General features: G+C 28.1%; 1 protein-coding gene across 1 annotated transcript in view; it reads left to right on the top strand.

Annotated features, from left to right (window-relative positions):
- The first annotated feature begins 406 nt into the window (after window positions 1-406).
- Window positions 407-20,761, top strand: part of LOC132920375 (spectrin beta chain, non-erythrocytic 5) — a 53,727-nt gene continuing 33,372 nt past the window's right edge. Inside the window, 1 exon segment of the mRNA XM_060982722.1 lies at window positions 407-1,000. The gene's annotated coding sequence lies outside the window, so the exon portion shown is untranslated.

Here is a 20,761-nt window from a genome sequence, read left to right as displayed (position 1 = left end):
GATACCTAAACATGACGCGCATATTATCCTGTGCCGGCTTCGTCGGACGTCCGTGATCTCGACCGCGGACCTCAGAGATACCGTTCGCAAAATAATAATAATAATAATAATAATAATATGCTTAACGAACACAGCATTTCGGTTGCGCTGGTGTTTCGCCGCGCGATCGAGAAACCCAAGTCGTGACCGTTTGTATACTCCGTGGCCCGGCACTCTACGTCATTGGTCGCGAGTGGGGACACGGCGGCGTACACTGATAACGACCACCACCATTGCCGCGGCTGCCGCTACCACCGAATGGAATGCGGCGACGGCGGCGGAGTGTTAAGAATGCAACCGATTCAAGATGATCAACAGGTGCGTGTGCGTGCGTGAGCGCGTGGTCTTGTGTCGTAAATCGTAATTCGTGGCCGCCACCGGAGCCGCCACTCGGGCAGTTCGTTCCCGTTCGTTGATATTAGTGGCGCGTATCGTCACGCGTCTACTACGCTCTCTCGTGTTATCGGGTGCCGCCGTTTCCGAATAATAATAAACACACGATATACTTCATAATATTATGTTAATAAAATATATTATAATATTATAGTTGTTATCATAAAAAAACGTAACTGTTATTTACGCGGAAATTTGTTTTTTTTTTCTCGCTTATCTGCGTGCCCGTTCGAGTTGGTGACAGTGTTTAGTGTGTTGTGTGTAGGTAATAGGTATTCGCTCGCTACGCGCGCGCGCCCACCCGCCGATTATAACTAAACAATAATAATATTATTATTATTGCTTTTATCGATTATTATTAACTTCACAGTTCGCAATCCTGCGCCGGTTTCGATCGACAGTAAATATTATACAATTATAATATCCTCGCCGTACCTTTATGGCACGCCACCGCGGTCTCTCGGGCCGCGTGATCATCAGGATTCGGTAAATCGCGCCGTTTCGCTGATAGAAGAGTGAGGACAATTGGCGAAAGCCGACAAGGGGCCGACGAGATCCCGTTTCGAAGGTATGTAAACATTCCAGCAGAAATTTGGGTATGACCGTAATATCATAAGTTAAAGTTTAAGAACGTAGACGTAATCCGTCGAAAGAGTACTTTTACACTCAAATAATGGAACTCGGTGGTCTATGCGACTGTACAAATTCATTCAACAGCTAATGTAGGTAAAATGTAGGTACCAAACATACGGTTCATTCACCATTTACCGTTACGGAGTGGTCCAGCCCGTCAAAGTCTCCGGCGCCGCCACGGTATTTCCCGATTTGTGAAATTTGGTTTATTTATCGTAATATTGTATTTGTGTGTATATGTGTTGAGATATTACCATCACGTGTCCTATTTGCTTATCGGATACAATTATATGTTATATCAACAACCCTACAATTATGTTAGAGATTTCATCATACCGTTTGTAATGTACCTACCACATTACACCACCGGCCGAGGAACATAATTTGTACTTTTTAGGCCGTTACTGCGGCACAAACGTATTCGTAGAAAGTGTTCTCGGACACGATTTACACTATAGTGTATAGTACAGCCGGTCGTGGTACGAAGCGTTTGAAAAGAACAGTTTATATAATATTATTATTTTGTATTTTATATTATAAATGAGTGTATTCAGTGGTTGGAAGTGGTGCACTAGCACTACTTTTTTAGCAGTGTAATAGTAATGTATCACTTAGTTTTAGTAGTGTTTTTCAAGAACGAAAACAAAGTAAAAAGCTCATATTTCGCTACTTTGAACTCTATTTTTTACAACCATTAATTTACACCTTTTAACTAATCAAATACTTCTAATTATAAATTATCTTGAACTAAAATATAAGCATGCTCATTCTACATTTTAAAAAAAATATAGCGCTACCATATGATATACGTCTTGTGCTTAAAAATAAGTAAATTACGGTTTTATAAACACTGATACTATTGAAGAGAAACTATTGAAGTCTCACTTAAAATTTTCCTTTTTAACTAGAGCCATTATATTTTTTAATTAAAAACAATTGGAAATTATCTATATAAAGCTCTACATTTTACAATACTGGCTATGATGATTTTAACGAATTTTTTTTTAACATTATTATTAATTAGCGGTAGTGGTAGCGTACCACAACAAAATTATAAGCAATATACGCGTAATAAATTATATTTACCAACTTAATCATTAATCATATTATATCTCTGTATTACACATTATCTAATTTGTTAAATTATTTTTCAACAGTATTTGTCATTGAAATTACGAAACAAATAGTTTGAACTGAGTGGATAAGTAATAAAGAAGTAAACTTGCTTTAAGCCGATCGTTTCCACAACGTTCGAACATATGAGATTTGTAAAAACTAGCTCGGTGATTATTATTATTTTTTTTTTATTGCTGAATATTGCCATCAGACAAACAATTAACCGGAAACATGGTTCGAATACCTTGGTATTTGCAGCGATGTGGACGTATGTAATTACTCGTGAATTTTCATCATCCGAACACATCAACAAATACATATATATATGTCTAGTACCTACTTTAGCATAACGGTATGTGCGTTATCGAAATTTGCCATTTTACTGCGTGTAGAGTAAAAAAATTATCGTAAGGTAGATTGAATATTATTATTCATAATTATAATAAATACCTTGTATTTTATTTAACAATTTTATTCCACCATATAAACTTGGAACGTGTTAAATGAATATCATAGAACGAGAACTTTTTTCATTCAATTTATCATTTGTCACGTCAAATTTGTACAATGTTTACACGACTGTTGTGTTATTATACCCGTGAACTCTGCCCTACAAAAGATACAACGAAATTCCACTGTAAACAACAATGAAAAGGGCTGAAGTATCTATCTATTACCTATATAAAAAACATTTTCTTGTGCATTGCTGCAGGTAAACGATGCCCATTAACAATTGTACAAGCCCTGCCTTTCTATTGTTTAAAAATAATCATAATCCTTCCTTATCGTTGTTTTTTTTTTCAACGTCTTATATACCTAGTTGCGGTCATCGTAATACTATATAAATACTATAGTATTTATAATCAATGGAAATACCTATACCTACTGATTGAACTATTGAAACCATTAAATTGCTGTATGGTGCATTGATACCATCAATATTGTGTTTTATAAGTACCTATGTCCTATAAGGTCTTCTACGAGTTAATATCCTTATTCACAGATCCTAGACTTGTTTAACAAAAAATCAATTAATTTAACTTCCAAGTTATAATACCGTATTAAAACTCTCGTCACATTGTTGACATTTTGTAAAGGGGTACCTACTTACACCATGCAATGTAGAAATACATTTGTCATTCGTCCACGAAAACAAAACCAGTTTACCATTATAACCGCATTGCTGCGTTGCTGGAGTTGGACAGCATTCTGATTGGTGGACGGCTGATTTTGAAAGGAGAGAAAAACAACAGAGTTAAACTTCGGTCTAGTCGTCCATCACACAAAAATAAAACCTTATCTGAACGTAACACGCTCTTGGCATTTCCCGTAAAACTTTCTTCGTTCGTAGGACGTGAAAGTTTTCACAATTTTAAAATTGCATTTATTTGCTTGACTGACATATTTTGTAGTCGTTTAAAGTGCCCCGTTTTTTAAAGCTATATAGATCGATAATGTATAGAGCTAACAAAAATAGTAATTACCCTATATCGAATTTCACGTGATTGTTTTAATAGCTATCTACAGTGTATATAATATTGATTCAAAATCTGTATTATTGAATATAGTATTTGTTTGTTTTTAGAAATAAATTATTAGTACACAACTATGTTTATATTATAACGATAATAATTAACATTATAAATATAAATTTAGTATTTTTATGTATACTGTATATATATATGCGAATTCCATTAGTCTCTTAATGGTTTCTGTAGGAAATTTAGACATCGTTTGCTGAATTAAAAGTTATAATGAAGCTTGTATAATGGGTCACAAGACAAAAAATCCTACATATCTTTCGTGGAACAAAATGTCGCCAATGTTGGTCATTACTCATTAACCGCATGTTCGGTAAAAGCTTGAATAGTAATTTTGTTTCAATATAAACAGTAGTCCCTTTTGTCATATCAGACATGCACATTACTTGGGTACTAGACGAATAATAAAAACTACATGGTTTTATCGGCTGATCATTAGTTCAATGAATCATTGAAAAAGTAATAGTATGTTGTTTTTTCACGAAGGGCGTTTAATATAAAATTAGTTGATTAATTTTACTGTGGTAATATCGTAATTTAAATTTAAAAATTACAATTTAATAAATCAAAAATTAAATTTTGTAATGTTCAAATTTAATATTTCGGGGATATTTTATTTACCAAAATAACTATACCAAATTTCATACATTTATATATAAACATTAATTTTATGTAATTATTTGAACACGAATGTTTTTTTTTTTTTTTAAATAACAATGTTTAGCCATTAAACGACCTCTCTTAAAGTTTTTAAATTCACTCAATCTTAGAAATGTTCTTTTTTAAGAACAAAAAAATCCTAGTGTACGCTGATGACAAATTGTTGCTTGCAAAACTTTAATCTTGCTAAATGACAAATAAAATATACTTGTTTTTGTTAAAGCACTTTGATATCTCTATTTTAAAATTATATTCTTATGTTTATACGTATACGCAGAAAACAAATATAAATTAACTTTATTACTGTAATAAAAACTGTACAACTTATCTTAAGAGAAATATATAAGTATGATGAAACAAATTTTTCTCTTAAAATATTGTTTATTCATAATTCGGGTTCATATACAAAAATATATCATCTAATTTTTATTTTTAAAATAGTTTTTAGTTTTTTGATTGACAAAGTTATAGAAAAATATTTTTCTTTAATTATTTTCCCTCGAATAATTTACAATAAAAATTAAAAATCTTTAAATCTCAAATATAATATTACATTTAATATTTAGTATTCTACTAAATATATGTTATATACTTAATTGCTATTGTTCACTATAGGTATTCTATTTTATATTTTTCGTCTTTCTGATGTATTGAAAATGACGGAACAACATTAATTAATACATATTATATATTAATTAATAATCTTCACATACATCAAACTTTGTACATTTAATTTCAAGTTCAAAAAATTTCAAAAATGTATACACAATAACTATTCTTTGTACACATATATTTCGTGAAAATAATTATGCATACATATAAAATCAAATTTAAATTACTTTTTGTTTATGGTATTTTTTTTATATTTTCACCGATGTTAACAATAATTACATAATTCAAAACAGAATAACAACCGATAACATTTATTTTTTTTAAAACTTTGTAATAGATACGAATACATAGATCGAATCCAGCTGCGAACAATATTAATTGATATACGCAAGTATTATTCAAACATTATGTTGTAGATATGGTATTCATTGTTCTATAACCTAGCTCGAAAGATTGAATGATCATATTAAAATTAAACAATTGATTTTAATTGAAAATTAACTTATAAGAAAAGGTTTTATTTGTATTAATCTTAATAAATCAATATATATATATTCTGGCCGACAATCTTTGTCCACCAACGCTGCGACCACCGGGTACTCGCTACAAAATAATATCATTCTTAATATGAATTGCTTGTATCATTTTTGTATTCAAAGAAAGTTCAGTTATAGATTCATGTCTCACTAACATTGGACATTAATCACAGGGTTATTATATTTGTGTAGTATATAATTTATCTTCATATAAAAAAAGTTTATTTTTTTTTTAATACTGGCGTATTTATTAAAATGTTTAGTATATTTTTAATACTCTTTGGTGATTTATTTTAATCCAAAATTTTTAATCATTTACGAATTATACTAGCATTTAAAAACAAATAGTTATTCAATTGTTCACTTATTTAAAATAAGAAAACACAAAACTTTTGATGATTTAAAAAAGGATTAATTTTCAAAAGTACTTTTTGTCACTATTAGCTTAAAAACAAAATTTAATGAACCTCAATCACTACAGTTTTCATGAAATATTCAGTTATGAATATTAATGAATTATGTGTGGACACTTAAAGATAAAAACCATAAAACAAAGGTTTAATTCAAGTATAGGGAGGTTCTCTTTTAATTTAATTTTTCCTTGAATGTTTGCTATAAACTTAATCAATGGGTAGGTATGTGAAAAAGATAAAAGTAAACAAACAAAATGTATTCATTAAAATACCACGTGTATACGTATTTTTATTATTAATTATAAAGTTTAAGGATAATTATTATTAAATATTTGTTTAAATCTGTCTAATATACAATATACATATAATATAATTTGTTATAACCAATAATTTACGGAAAAATATGTGTATCCGAGATAACGTAAAATTATTAAATATCAGCTGTTTCTTCTATAACTATAAAATTATGATAAATTATATTCTCATAATGCCTAATATACTCTCTATATTTTTTTACAACCTTCAGAATTTTCAAGATTCAATATTAAATCAATATGTCAATAAACTCTATTATTCATCGCGTCTAAAAAATAAATACTATAAAAACGTATTATTTAAATAATTTTTATTTTCCATACGGATACTTATTATGAATGAACAATAAAATCCACTGATTAAATAACTGTAGAAATATTTGCCAACGTTAGGTGTGTGTATAATTTGATCATTCAAAGCGAAACATAAAATGTATGGAACATCAACTACATTGAATTTACATTAAACGTATATAAAATGAATCATTTATTTTAAAGGGCCAATTCATATAGAATTCTTTGAATAATAACGTACATTGTACCTAAATTTTAATGAACGTAAATAATGAAATATACATAAATATTTATTATTTATTATCATTTAAATATACATAGTATTATAATATTGTAATAATTTATTATAAGATTATTATACAAATGCGAAATGCTTGAAAATTGTATACATAATATTATATTCTTCTCAAACACTATAATACTATGATACTCTTGATAAAAAAAACTTGTTTTATTGATTCTTTGGTAAAAATGTAATCATTATTTTTGTGATTAAAAATTATAACGTAAAGTTTTACAGTGTTTTTATTTTTAGTTTTAAATTATGAGAAATGATGACTTCATTTACTTTAACAATTGAATATACTTAAAATAATATAAGAAATAATAGTACAAAGTTATATTATTAATATTTGTTGTCTCTTTTGAGTGTCAATACGTCGCCCGATTTTTCATTTTTTTTTTGTCTGATGAAGGGGGAGGTATATTTAAAGATAGATTTTTAGCGTCATTTAATTAATTAAATTATTTTTTTGTCACAAAATTGTTCCAAATACTCCTACTAGTAAATCACTCTTATTATTTCCAATTTTATTTTATTTGTCATTTCAGATATAAATATCATAAATTAAAATAAGTTAAATTATAAAAATGATTATATATTACATGGCTAGTCTTTAAATAGTTTAACTATAATAAAAAAAAAACAAATTATAAAATACGAATCGATTATTTAACACACGAGCGAAGCCGGGTTATTCAACTAGTTAGCTAGTAATATAAAAAAGAAGTTTCTCAAGTTCTCAAAAATTTAAGTTATAGGAACCCTTACACTGTCATCAGTAATAATATATTTATATTTAGCAATAAACACGAGTTTGTCGTTTGTTATATCGTTTTCATATTATAATATATATAATATATCATTTCAATTATAAAATAACAAAAATATACAAACACAATTCAATTGAAAACATGAATTTTAAGTACCGTAAAATGCGAGATAAAATGGTACCTAATTGAAAAGTATTAACCAGAAATATATGTTTATAGGTGCATCGCATTGATTTAGATGAACGTCATGCTCGATTTATAAAATATTATTATATTACCATATTATATAGTCAACTGAATAACATTATGTACCTATATAATATACTTTTGGGTTTTTTAACGAAGGTTTTGCTTACAAAAAAATTATTTTGATTATATATATTTTTATGGTATTTCAAAAACAAATACCTGATATAATTATTTGTTGAACCATATTTTTTCGATTTCGCGTTTAAATAAATCTCAAAGAATGTACAATAGTCTGAATTTATACTATTAGGTAAATTGTAACATAAATTTACTAGTCTTCATATTTTCTGTTATTTAATAAGCATGACAAAAATTTAAAATAAAAATGATTGTCCCGTAATTTCTAATAATTTCTTGTTTTGACTAATATATTTTCCAATGTTTTTAAAAGAATTAAATCACTTTGTATATCTTATAAATTAAATTACAATTATTGGCACTTCGTGTGCATTGTTAATACCTCGAAAAATACTTTCTCAAAACCTATCATGGCATCATAATATATATTATACATTTATTTAATAATTATGTGGTCCAGTTCAGAAAAAACATCATTGTAAATACATGAAATTTTCACCAGTTATTTGTATTCGTGTTCTCTATTTTTACGATTAAACTTTCAAAATAATTTGACTTTTTTTAAGCTATTTGCAGACAATTAAAATTTTCGGCTTTTCTAATTTTTTTTTTCTTAAAATACCGATAAAAAAAATTGGCTTTCCAAAAAATCTTTAAAATTTAATACAAGGGTGTTATAAGTTGTACATTTCGTAGTAAAAAAATCAAAATTCGTTAGTCACAATTTTTGTTTATAAGCATTTAAAGTTCAAATATTTACGAAATATGTCAAAATCTCGAAAAGTTGCAAGGAATTTTGAAGTTGAAAATTCATAACATTTTTGTGATTCATACCTAAGGTTAAAAAACCCAACACAAGGTTTTCCATAACTTTTTCTTCAAATAACTGTAAAAAAAATTCTAGTCAATATAGAAAAAATTGTATGAGCGTATGAAATTTAATTTTTTTACGAAATCGCGTAAAATAACGATATATTACAATTTAAATATTTTAAATATAGCTTATAATTTAATAATATCCTACTAATTATCCTAGACTGACAAATCATCTCCATTCAGAATCGTATTTCGTATAAAATGATACCTGTCATTGCATTCAAATTTAACACATCCATTAAGTAACCTACTCCTCTCCATCTCTCATCTCTACTATTGGTACAGCAGAGCGATACCCACTTGCCCACCCTTTTTTTTATGTTAATAATACGTAATTTTCCTAAAAACGTAAGTAGGTTCCGTTATTTTCAAATGTGTATAAGTAATTTTCTAAAATTGAATATTTTTATTAACATTAAATGCACTCATGACACATGTTCAATTATTTGTTATAAATTATGGCTAAAAACAATTATTTTTTTTTTTATTACTTATATTATTAGTATGAACGTTTATTATTATATTATACATGTGTTGTGGGTATCTTATATTATTTTTAATATTTTGATTATTTTAATTATAGTTATGTTATAAAACTATAAATAATATCATTAATAAAAAAATCACATAGACTTAATTATTTTTCAGAAATTATTACATCGTAACAACCATGGTTTTTTACTTATTAAATATATAATTATAAATCTCATACAGTGATATTCAATTAAAGCTCAAATAAAATTATAGGTATTAGCTAAAGTAAAGATTAATATTTATATTTTTTTAACCATATTTTTAATTTATGTTTTGATTAATATAATTTTTCAAATAGCAGAACATGTATTATAACGAAAAAATTAGGTTATCATAGGGTACTTTAATTTTCGTACATTTAAGATCATATTGTGTTATTTAATAAAAAAAGTAGTCAACATCGAACAATTTTTAATCATATAATTTATATCTACATTTATTTTTATACATCCAAATAAAATATTCAGCGCATTCCGTGTTTGATATTTTACGTAGTCTAATGTATTAACACTATCCTCGTTCAATTTATATTATACCAAATATAAACACGACGTAATAAGAATATAACGTTCGTTTCCGGATTAAGATAAAATTCTTAATGTTTGGTTTTCGCCTGGCGCGGGTTTGACGACACAATCAGAATTTGCACGTCTAAAACTCGTTTTAGTTATTAATACGACTATGCAATGTAAACGAAACTACTGGTCCACTCTACGCATCATAGTAGGTACCGTAACGACGATTGACAAGTGATCCATCGTATTCATCGTAAAACTTTATATTTTGTATATTATATAATAATATCATAGTTTTGAGAGCATGATGTACATAATATATACCCACTCTGATATATTTACATATTAATATAAACTTATATTTATATTAACTATTAATAAACAGAAACCAAATCATTGATACCTACCGAGAGCTTATTTTTTTTATCTTGGTATGAATCTGTATCCAGATTGAGAATATTATAAGGTCTGTGCAAAATAACTTGTGAAACTTGCTATAGAGTATTATATACCCAGGCATCCGCATCATACTATTATATATTATTTTGTTGACGACTTTATGTATTATGGAATTGAAATTTCCATACTTATATGTAAATGCAACGCGGTGTATATAATGTAATTATATTAGCACACGCGGCGTTTTTTACATTAAGTAGGTATACATGTTATATGAGGTGATTCACTAAACATGATTACCTCCTTTTTCCTTTAATAATGCATTTACTTAAATTACAACTGTTGGGATTTTAAGTCAGTTTTTCAAAAACTTAAATACATTTTGAGATACCGACTGTTAAAATAATATTCATGTTTGTGTGTGTGTGTGTGTGTGATGTCATAAATTTGATCATAATGTAGGTCAGAGATTCTCATCCAGGGTGCATCGAAATTATGTGAAATATATTTTTAGTCTATAGGCAATAGGGCATAGGGTGCCTCCGGATTTTTAGAAAATGATTAAGGGTGCCGTGAGTCAAAAAAGGTTGGGAACCTCTTCTGATGTAGGTATATGCACGTCGCGCTGGTGATCCACATAATTTAAATAATTAAATCGACCAAAACTGACCAATATAGAAGTCCTCTAGTATTCTTATTAAAAATTATTATTCATTATCGATGCGATCATTATTAATACTATATAATATTATGTACAATAATCATTGTTGTTTTAATCATTTCCAAGTGAATATCTATAATAATGATACATCGATAGTAACGCAACCGTTATTTCATAGATACCGCCGGTCATGAATCCCGATGACGATATATTGTATTATAATATTATTTAGATAAAATAGACTCTTTGTGGGGAGGGGAGGGGGTGACTTCGTATCTAACGTAGGTCGGATTTCGGAGACATGGTCCGAGTATATACAATATTTACTCATGTTTGTATACTATTATTATTATTGTTCCATATGTTATTACTTATAGGTATCATACTATCATATAGTTAAAGTGTTATCTAAACAAGGAAAACATTTTAGGACTCTATCTCTCAGAGAAAACCAAACTGTTATTTACGAGGGATGTAACCTATATATAATATCTTATGTTTATCTGTATTGTACGTACGGTTACTTGTAAAGCGATCGCAGTTTGTACGTAAAATAAAAATATATAGGAGTTTATTTATCATAATATTATACATGCAATATCTATACACTAACTTATTGGTATTTTATTACCATTTCTTTTGCACACGTATAAAAATACATTTATGATCGGTTGTAAAGTATTAGGTGGTTTTATCACGTAAATGAAACTATGAAAGTCTTGTCTAATTCTCTATTTGGAAGACTTCTCAGGATATCAAAAAATAAAATGTGTATAATTTGAAAAATCAAACAATACAGTCGTATTATAAAATAAGTAAAACATATCGGACTTAATATTCTTAAATAAGTTGCCATACAATATTATATTATATCTCTCGTAGACTTGAAATTCTATCAACAACTAACAAATGTTGTTTCGTTCCCCTTGAACTTTTTGTTACTGATGGTATGCTTCCGATAATATAATTATAATACATTCTGATCCGATATATATTGCTATATAATTATACATACGATCGACGCGCATGTAAATAATGGCGTTGATGGACGAGCGCGCGAAATGGAAACTATATAATATATCTGTGTGTGTGTATACTGTTTATATATACTATATAGTATATTATACATATATATCACTGCATCTTGCGGGGAAAATTATAATTTAAGTTAAGTGTTGTTGAGTTATTACGATATATTACATTTTGTTTATATTATACAATATAATGTCGACCAAAAACGGCGTTGCACTTTCAGCTTTGAGCATAAGTACCCTTGAAAATCTTTGCTTATACAAGTTAAACTAAATTTTAAAAGTATTAATCAAACACACGTACGTGATGTAATAACATGACACGTTTTTATTTAATCAATTGTGCCGCGATATAGCTACAAATAAATTATATTATAAGGTATAACGACGTACACAATGTTTAGGTATAATAGAGCAGTGGTGTAACTATCCTAATATATTTAAGAAAAAGATAATAGGGTAAAGCGACCTCTGGACTTCAAAGAATCAGATGAACGGTAGGCTCCACAGCCCGTTATTGATACCTAACTTAACCTAGCCTCTTTTTATTTTTAAATTTTTTTTTTTTAAGGAATCTTATCTTTTAAGGCGTAATTCGAATGTATTCAATTCTGCTTGACGGAAAATGCTAACGTCCACCTTATACTTCTAAATAATAATTAATAACTAATTTTACAGTAATTCCGTATATCTTGAGAAAAACATTTTTATCTCTGATTTACTACGGCCTGCTAAACATGAGCCTACAACGTGTAACCAGCTGAAATTGTCACTCTGGCCAAAATGTCATGCTACTGCAGGTATATAGTTGATGACAATATTAATTTTATACACATTATAATTAATATATGCTGTACACCGCTACATACAAACGTCTGATTTCGCGACGATGAAAGCAAAGACAACAACAAAATAATAATATTACGATCTCGGTGGCATATATATATATATATACATATATATTGGCGAGTAAAAAAAACCTTACACACAGGTCATAGAACCTGTTGTATGCGTGTGCGTGCGTTCGTCTGTGCGTGCGTGCGTGCTAGTATCTTTATGTGTACACGCGTATATTATATTACTATATATACTATATATTTATATATTATATTATATTGTATATATTATATGTACCTATACTCTCTCGCTGCGCGGGCGTCACGATTATTATTATTTTTTTATTTTTTTTTTCCATAAGATTTTGGGAACCAATTGGACAAAATATATGTATCCTCGCAAGTATGAAGAGTAATATAATTATAAACGGCATATCGAAAATCGTCGTTTGTACTTACACTGCGGGCAACGCGCGCGCACATAATATCATAATGATATGTATATATATTATTATTATTATTATTATTATTACCACTAATACTACTACCATTACCACTATAACGCGCGGCATCGTGTGTATCGTAAAATATGATTTTAATTTCCGGACAACCCGTCCGCGTGGAATGCAGATGTGGCGGCTCGACTCCCGCGGGCTGCGCGCTGCACGTCCTCTTTAATGTATCCCCCTACCCGGTTATAGGAATCAACTTACCGCGTTATACACACATTACCAGCGACCCAACCGCACGCGGCGACGACCGCGTGGAAATGAGCGAGCCGGCCAACGAGGAGGTTTAAGTACATATAGGTACTACATATATAACATATTACATTATATATATATGGTACAACCGATCCCCTCGAGAAATCCCCGCAAAGAGTCTAATTAGTGTGCTGCTGCCGGTCGGTGGGTCGGTCGGTCGTCCAGTGACCTTGAAATCGTTGCAGCCACAAATTATATCGTGTGTGCCAACGCTACGATTTTATTATTATTATTTTTTCGTGTTATTATTACCTTTTTTTTATTTCAACAACAGGACGAAAAAAAACCGACCACTATTGTCTTTTGTATCTACTGGTGCTGCTATTCACTCTATATATTGGCCTCAGCAGCCGCTCGCAGAGTATATTATTCATCGCATGCACCACACAATCGTCCGACGATAGGTCCAAGGACGTTAGGTTTTTCGATATAATTATGACGTCTTGCGTCGTCGTGGACCGCGGAGCGCGGTGACGATGTCGGCCTTCGCAAAAGTTCCTAGTGAAGTAGTGACGACGCGTATCGTGGGATCCGACGTACTATTATTATAATATTATTATTACGTGAAGTATACGAACGTAGCTTAAACTATTTTAATAAATTCCTTAACAATTTAACATCATTAATGCACGTGTATGATTGATCTGTACCAGACGGTTTTTTTCTTTCCACCACCGCCGTCTCCTCCGAGCGCCGTCGCTTCGTCTATATTTGTTCATGGGACCATAGTCCCCCACGCACGCTCGTGCGACAAATTAGCAATGAGTATTATGTTATAATATTTTTAAATTATGCATATTATACGTCTAAACTTATAAATAATTCTCAATTATAATAACGATACATTCGTTTTCCCTGCAGATCTCATATTTTATAATTTATAAAAACTACGCGAGTATTACAGTAAGTATAGGCACATATATCCATATCGTTTGTTTGTTAGCATCGTTAGCATACCTATATCCACGGGTTGACTCGTTGCAATATGGATAATATTATTATTATGGTTCTATTCAAGGGGATTAGAAGCGGTAATTTTCTATCTATCTAACACACTTGAAATATAGAAATTTAGACATGCTCATTCCTGCGTATCAATTTTTCTAGTGAACCGATAAAAATTCTAAAAACAAATTTGAATTTTTCAACAAGTCTACATGTGATTGATTTTCCTATATTTTTGATTTTATCCCCTTAAATCCTAACAAAATCATATTAAAAAATAGAATATCTCATTTTTTTGATCTCAAGTAGACTTGATGAAAAATTAAAATCTGTTCTTATAATTCTTCTTATTGCTTCACAAGATCAATCGGTACGTTGGAATGAAAACACGTCTAAATTCCTATGAATCACGTGTGTTAGATAAAGACAGAAAATCCCCATAACCCGATTTCTAACGTGGTTAAAGCTGTATAATATATATAATATTTTTAAACGTGTACACTGTATATACACTATAGGTAGGTACATGTATGATACATGAACGTACAAAATTATTGCCATTGTTATTGCAACTCGACCAAATCACAGAATTCGTATAGACTCGCACCCGTCCTTGACCTTATATATACGCCCGTACTCGTGGAAGGGGAGGGATTATATGCGACATGCGTATACGGTATACATTACACGCGTGTATAATAATATACGCCATGGATAATATTTACGAGAAAATAATATTTTCTTACCTACGTTGTTTCCGTGTCTGAAAATTATCCCGCTCTTTTGAAAATGAAACAATAACGACTTAGGACGCGTGTACGTAACAAAACGTTTGAGATTTTAAAACTTCGTACAATTTATTATTATTTAGTCTACATGCCTAATACAAGTATTAAAAACCGATTAATTTTTTTTTGAAATCAGAATCGTTAAAGCATGATTTAATAATATGAATTACTAACAATATAAATAAAACAATACATTTTGTAGATATATTTTTTTAATTGTTTATTCTAGGTAACCACAAATATATTAATGATTACGTTTCAACAAACAATTAATAATAAGTACCTAAAAGTAAATAAGATTATTTTAATTGCAATTGTACATTTTATGTTTGCTCAGGTATATAAGCAATATAAACATGTTAATTAAATAATTAACTGATTAAACAAAATATAATTGTTTTTGCTTAATTGTGAAGTATTATGTAACTGGTAAAATAACACCTTATTTTTATAAGAGCATTTACATAGAGCAATATATTTAAACATAAGTATTGACACCAGTACACCACGGTAATTTACACTTAGCTAAAGATAATTGTGATCTACAATTTTCAAATTTTAATACACAAATTGATATCTATAGGTACCTATATATATGGAACGAGTTTAATCGTTAATTAATTTTATTACTCATAAAGATGTTCATATTAAAATCAAATAAACAAACTCTAAATTGTCTGTTCATAGTTATTTATCAATTTAATAATTTATCGTATTTTATTATGGTTTGATTTATATAAAATAAAGCCTATTATTTTCATGATAATTTAAATTTACTTTACCACAAATAAAAATGAGTAAAACCATGAATTAAAATGGAATGTAAAAAATTAACTTAAAAAATATTTTTTATCATGATTCATATCTATAATTGTTTAGTTATTGAATTTTGGCAAGTACGAATTGCAAATATAATTATTGAAAATTAATAAACTTAACTAATTAAAGAAAAAGTAGGTATTCAAAAGTATATTCTTGTATTTTTTTGGTTCAACAAATAATACTTGAAATTTCTAATTCTTTATTTGACCTAAGGCGTGACGAATGACGATACATACTTTTTTCATTGAAAATGTAAGTAACTTCATAACCTTGTTCATAATAACTTAGTTCTTCAATTAATGTCTTTAAACATAGATTTATTATTGACAATACAATTTGTAAAATTCTATTTATCTTCAAAGTTTAATTATCGTTTGTTTGGGAATTGAATCAAACTGTCTATAAAAGTATTTCACATTATCTAAAATCTCACGAGTGACAAAATAATATTCTCACAAATTACTCGATAAGAAACAAATTAATATGAACTTTCAAGCAATTATAATCGGTTTAAAATTCCTAAGTCATTATATTGAATGTTTTAGATTAAATTTCACCAATATGAAAGCAATAAATAAAACACTTGCCAAGTTTTTGTGCCAAATAAGGTATTTTATCGCATTGTCTTCACCAACATTCTAAAGTGGTATTATAGAAGTATTAGTAAAGAAAGCACATTAAATATAGTAGTTTAGAATTACATATAAATCTTGTATAAAAGTTACATATTATTTGAGTTCAATTCGAAAGTTATACAAAAGAAAAACGGACACTTACACAATTAGGTACTTATTTGATTTTTAAAAATTACGTTTTACATCTATTAAGCTTTATACATTTAATGCAAGTCTAATATTTACTCGTTAAAACTAAATCTTTAGAATATTTTTCTACAACATTAAGTGTAGATTTTATAAATATGTATGAATTTTCCAAAAATGCAATGAATAATACATTTTGTTTTAGGTAAACAAGCAATTAATTATTTAAAATTATTATTTTTAGTTCCCAGAATAAGTTTTACTTTGTAGATAGATACTTATAATCAAGTTGTGTAAAAAGTGCAAAATTTGTCTTTTATAACTGTATAAACTTTTTATCTCTAATGTTGGTATGTTTGAAAATATGTTAATGCGAAGTTTCTGACTTTTGAGTGATTTATATTCAACCGAATTTCTTATTTGTTCAGTTTAAATGTATATAACATACATCATACGTATTTTTGTTGGATTAATGCAAGATAAAACTATAAAAGTAAGTTTTATCAGTTAATTTTACAACTTTTATGTACACACTAATAATAACATGAAGTCAATGTAGTAATTGAAGTCCATGTAACTTCTATAATTCATATAAAAAAATTAAAATGTACATAAAGATATATCTCATAAATTATGATTTTGTTATTGTGGTTCATTTAATATTTTTGAGTTATAGTATAATGTAATATATTATATAAAATGTATACATATCTATAGATACTCGTATTTCCAAGAATCATTATATTATGTGCAGAAAATATTATATTAAACGTTATTATTATTACTTTTTAAAAAAAAATCTTTAAATATAATTATCATAATGATCGAACCAAAAAAATATAGATCACGCCTGAACCAATTATTTCGTAAAATTTTTTTTTTTTTAATTGTTTTTTTTCATGGTAGAATTTCTATAAACAAAATGAAAATATTCATCTAATTCAAATCCTACTTGCTTAAAACTCTAACATACACCTATATTATTTTAATTAACTTATAATTTTCATCATTTGTTTTAATACAATTTTGGGTTTTGGTTTGTCTTTTAAATAAATATAAGAATTTGTTTAATTTCATTAATAGATACATTTATGACCTATAATATAATATCGTTTATTATTTGATAAGTTCTGATACTGATAATATATTTTGCACCGCAGATTTACAGTAATATTAAAATTGAAGTTTTATAATATAAGATATATCTTGGGCTTACGTCGAAATGTCAACAATTTTTTGTTTGTGTATTATATACTAAAGTATATTATGGTATAATTATAATGTATACAATTTTTTTTTTTTATTTATTTAACATTTGTTTTAGTATGCAAAATAGATATTATACAGTTAATATATTATATGGATACGTTTATACCCACCTAATACTTATATGCTATGAATTATTATTTTATTATACTTAGGTATTAAACATAGAATAGGTTATAAAAGGTAGGTATGTATTATTTTATTCAATATCATATCTAAGAATGTTAAGTACATTATCAATAGTTATTAGTTTATTAATGCAAAACACCTTGTTTAAAAATAATATAATCAGCTAAAGTCATACACATTATAGTCAATAAATAATAATTCATCGTTATAAAAAAACTTGAAGTGTTTAACTTTTGTTTTATTAAATATTGTATATTGAGACACTTGTTTAAACTAAAATTTTTCTCTTTTTATACTTGTTTATTTATACATTTAATAATAATAAAATGTGCTGTGTGAATATAAATATAATATGGTATAATGCTATAATATAAGCCATTATATATTATTAAAATAATAAATAAGCAAAGAAAAAAATGATGGACTTTTATTTCTTAGAAGTCATCAAGAGAAGGTTGTTTCAAAAAAATAATAATAAGATATATAAAAATAAGAAGAAAATGTTTCAACTATTATTTATTTAGAAAAATTTGCTATATTTAATTTTATCTGCAAACACTACGTATAAATAAGACGAAATAAACTGAAAATTAAAACGTCGTTAATACGACCGCGTCGACGGTATAGCAGTAAGGTAGGATTTGCAGATTACTTATATCAATAAAATAAGCTGCGTGAATAACTAATAATAATAATATAAAAAACTAAAAATGTCTCTTTTGACGTATTAGTAGTGAGGGAAGTCGGGTGCGGCCCAACGCGACGATCCTTCGGTAGTGAAAAAAAATAAACAGAAAAATCGTTTTTTCTCTTTATTACCGCTAAACACTAGTAGTTATTATATATATACTACTGATACTCAAATGGCGTCCTATTAAATTTTTAAGTATAAAGTATAAAAAACACGATATTATATTAAATTCAACCCAAAGATTTGGGTTCGTGTTTTAATCCAAATTAGTCCAACACAAATACATGTACAAATATGATTTACGACAATTTTCGAAAGAATAGCTATATTATAACTTTGTAATTACTAATTAGCGGTCAAAGTCGTTCGAAGTAGAAGTGGTATATGATTCCTCTTTTATTCATTTTTGTAATAGGTAGGTATATTTTCATCGTAATATTTAATTATCTTTAAAAATATCATTCCCCTCTTAAATAATCAATTATAATATCATAATATAAGTATAGAAGAGCTTTAATTACGCATATTTATTTATACTTCAAGCTAAAAGTACGAGTATAAATGTATAATAAGTATTAAAGTGATACAACAAATAATATTTCACTATTATTTGTGTTTGTATTTTATCTTTTTTCCAAAATTCTAGTTTTTAAAAATTGAGAAATATGAGGTACTTATGTAATATTTGATATTCGTATTCCGATCGCCCAATATGCTTATTTCAAGTCTGTTTTTGGACCACGTGCGACTGAGTGCAAAACGCTGTCATGATACAAATTTGCAGAAAACGCACACACGCGCGTATGCGTTCATGCCTGCTTGGATATGTGTGTAATAATATAATAATAACGCCTCGACCATATGTCCAACAGATGTTGTTTTTATTTTTAAGGGTGGTGACGACCACCGCGATTATATACGTCTACAAGAGCGTCGTATATTAATAAGTGGAATACATTTTTGTAAACCGACCACCGTCATAACCGAGCGCGACGTGTATAGGTATTATGTTTGTACTGCGTATAGTGAGTATAGTATAATACATAGATTTTATTTATACGTTTGTACACTGTGTTATATTCGGACAGAGTGGCGAAAATTATTGCACGTACACAACACACAAAGACCGTATAGTATACCTACGTGAGATACTGCGTGCGCCAAGAGCTACTGCTGCAGAAGCTGTATGTTTACAATATTACATCGCGGTGTTGTCTACTGTAAGTAGGTAGGTCGGTAGGTATATTATATAGGTAATATAATATGTATAATTTATGCTGTAAAAACTAAATAGGTGCCTGTATAAATTCATTTCATTTTTCGTAATTTTGAGGATTCTGGTAAAATGTGATATGATAACGCGCATATCTAATATGTCTATATAAATTTGTAATTTAACCCTTACAATATACAGAGTGAGATTAATTGGACCTTATAACAAAAAAAAAACATATTTAGATCAATTTTAGAGACCTACTTAGACCAATCTATACTATGCAAGACTTCACTCATTATAATCGAACTCTTGAGCATAAAAATGATAATATTTTGAACCATCAGTGTATAAAATGTTGTCGGCTGAGAGCATATTTTATACTATTTTGGAAATTTTTAGTTGTATATTACTATACTCATTAGTCATAATTTTGAATTATAATTTATATTTTAGCTATATAATATATATTATATTAGCTTATAAAAATTAATATAATATATGTAATAACTAATAATACTTAATGTATGTATTGTATATTATAGTGTTATACTAAAACTAAACAAATTACCATGCAACGCGTTACCTAATCATTATAC

Source organism: Rhopalosiphum padi, chromosome 2, assembly GCF_020882245.1.
Source record: "Rhopalosiphum padi isolate XX-2018 chromosome 2, ASM2088224v1, whole genome shotgun sequence".
NCBI classification, from domain to species: Eukaryota; Metazoa; Arthropoda; class Insecta; order Hemiptera; family Aphididae; genus Rhopalosiphum; species Rhopalosiphum padi.
The sequence above is the reverse complement of the archived record's forward strand: the minus strand, read 5'-3'. Positions and strand labels throughout refer to the sequence as shown.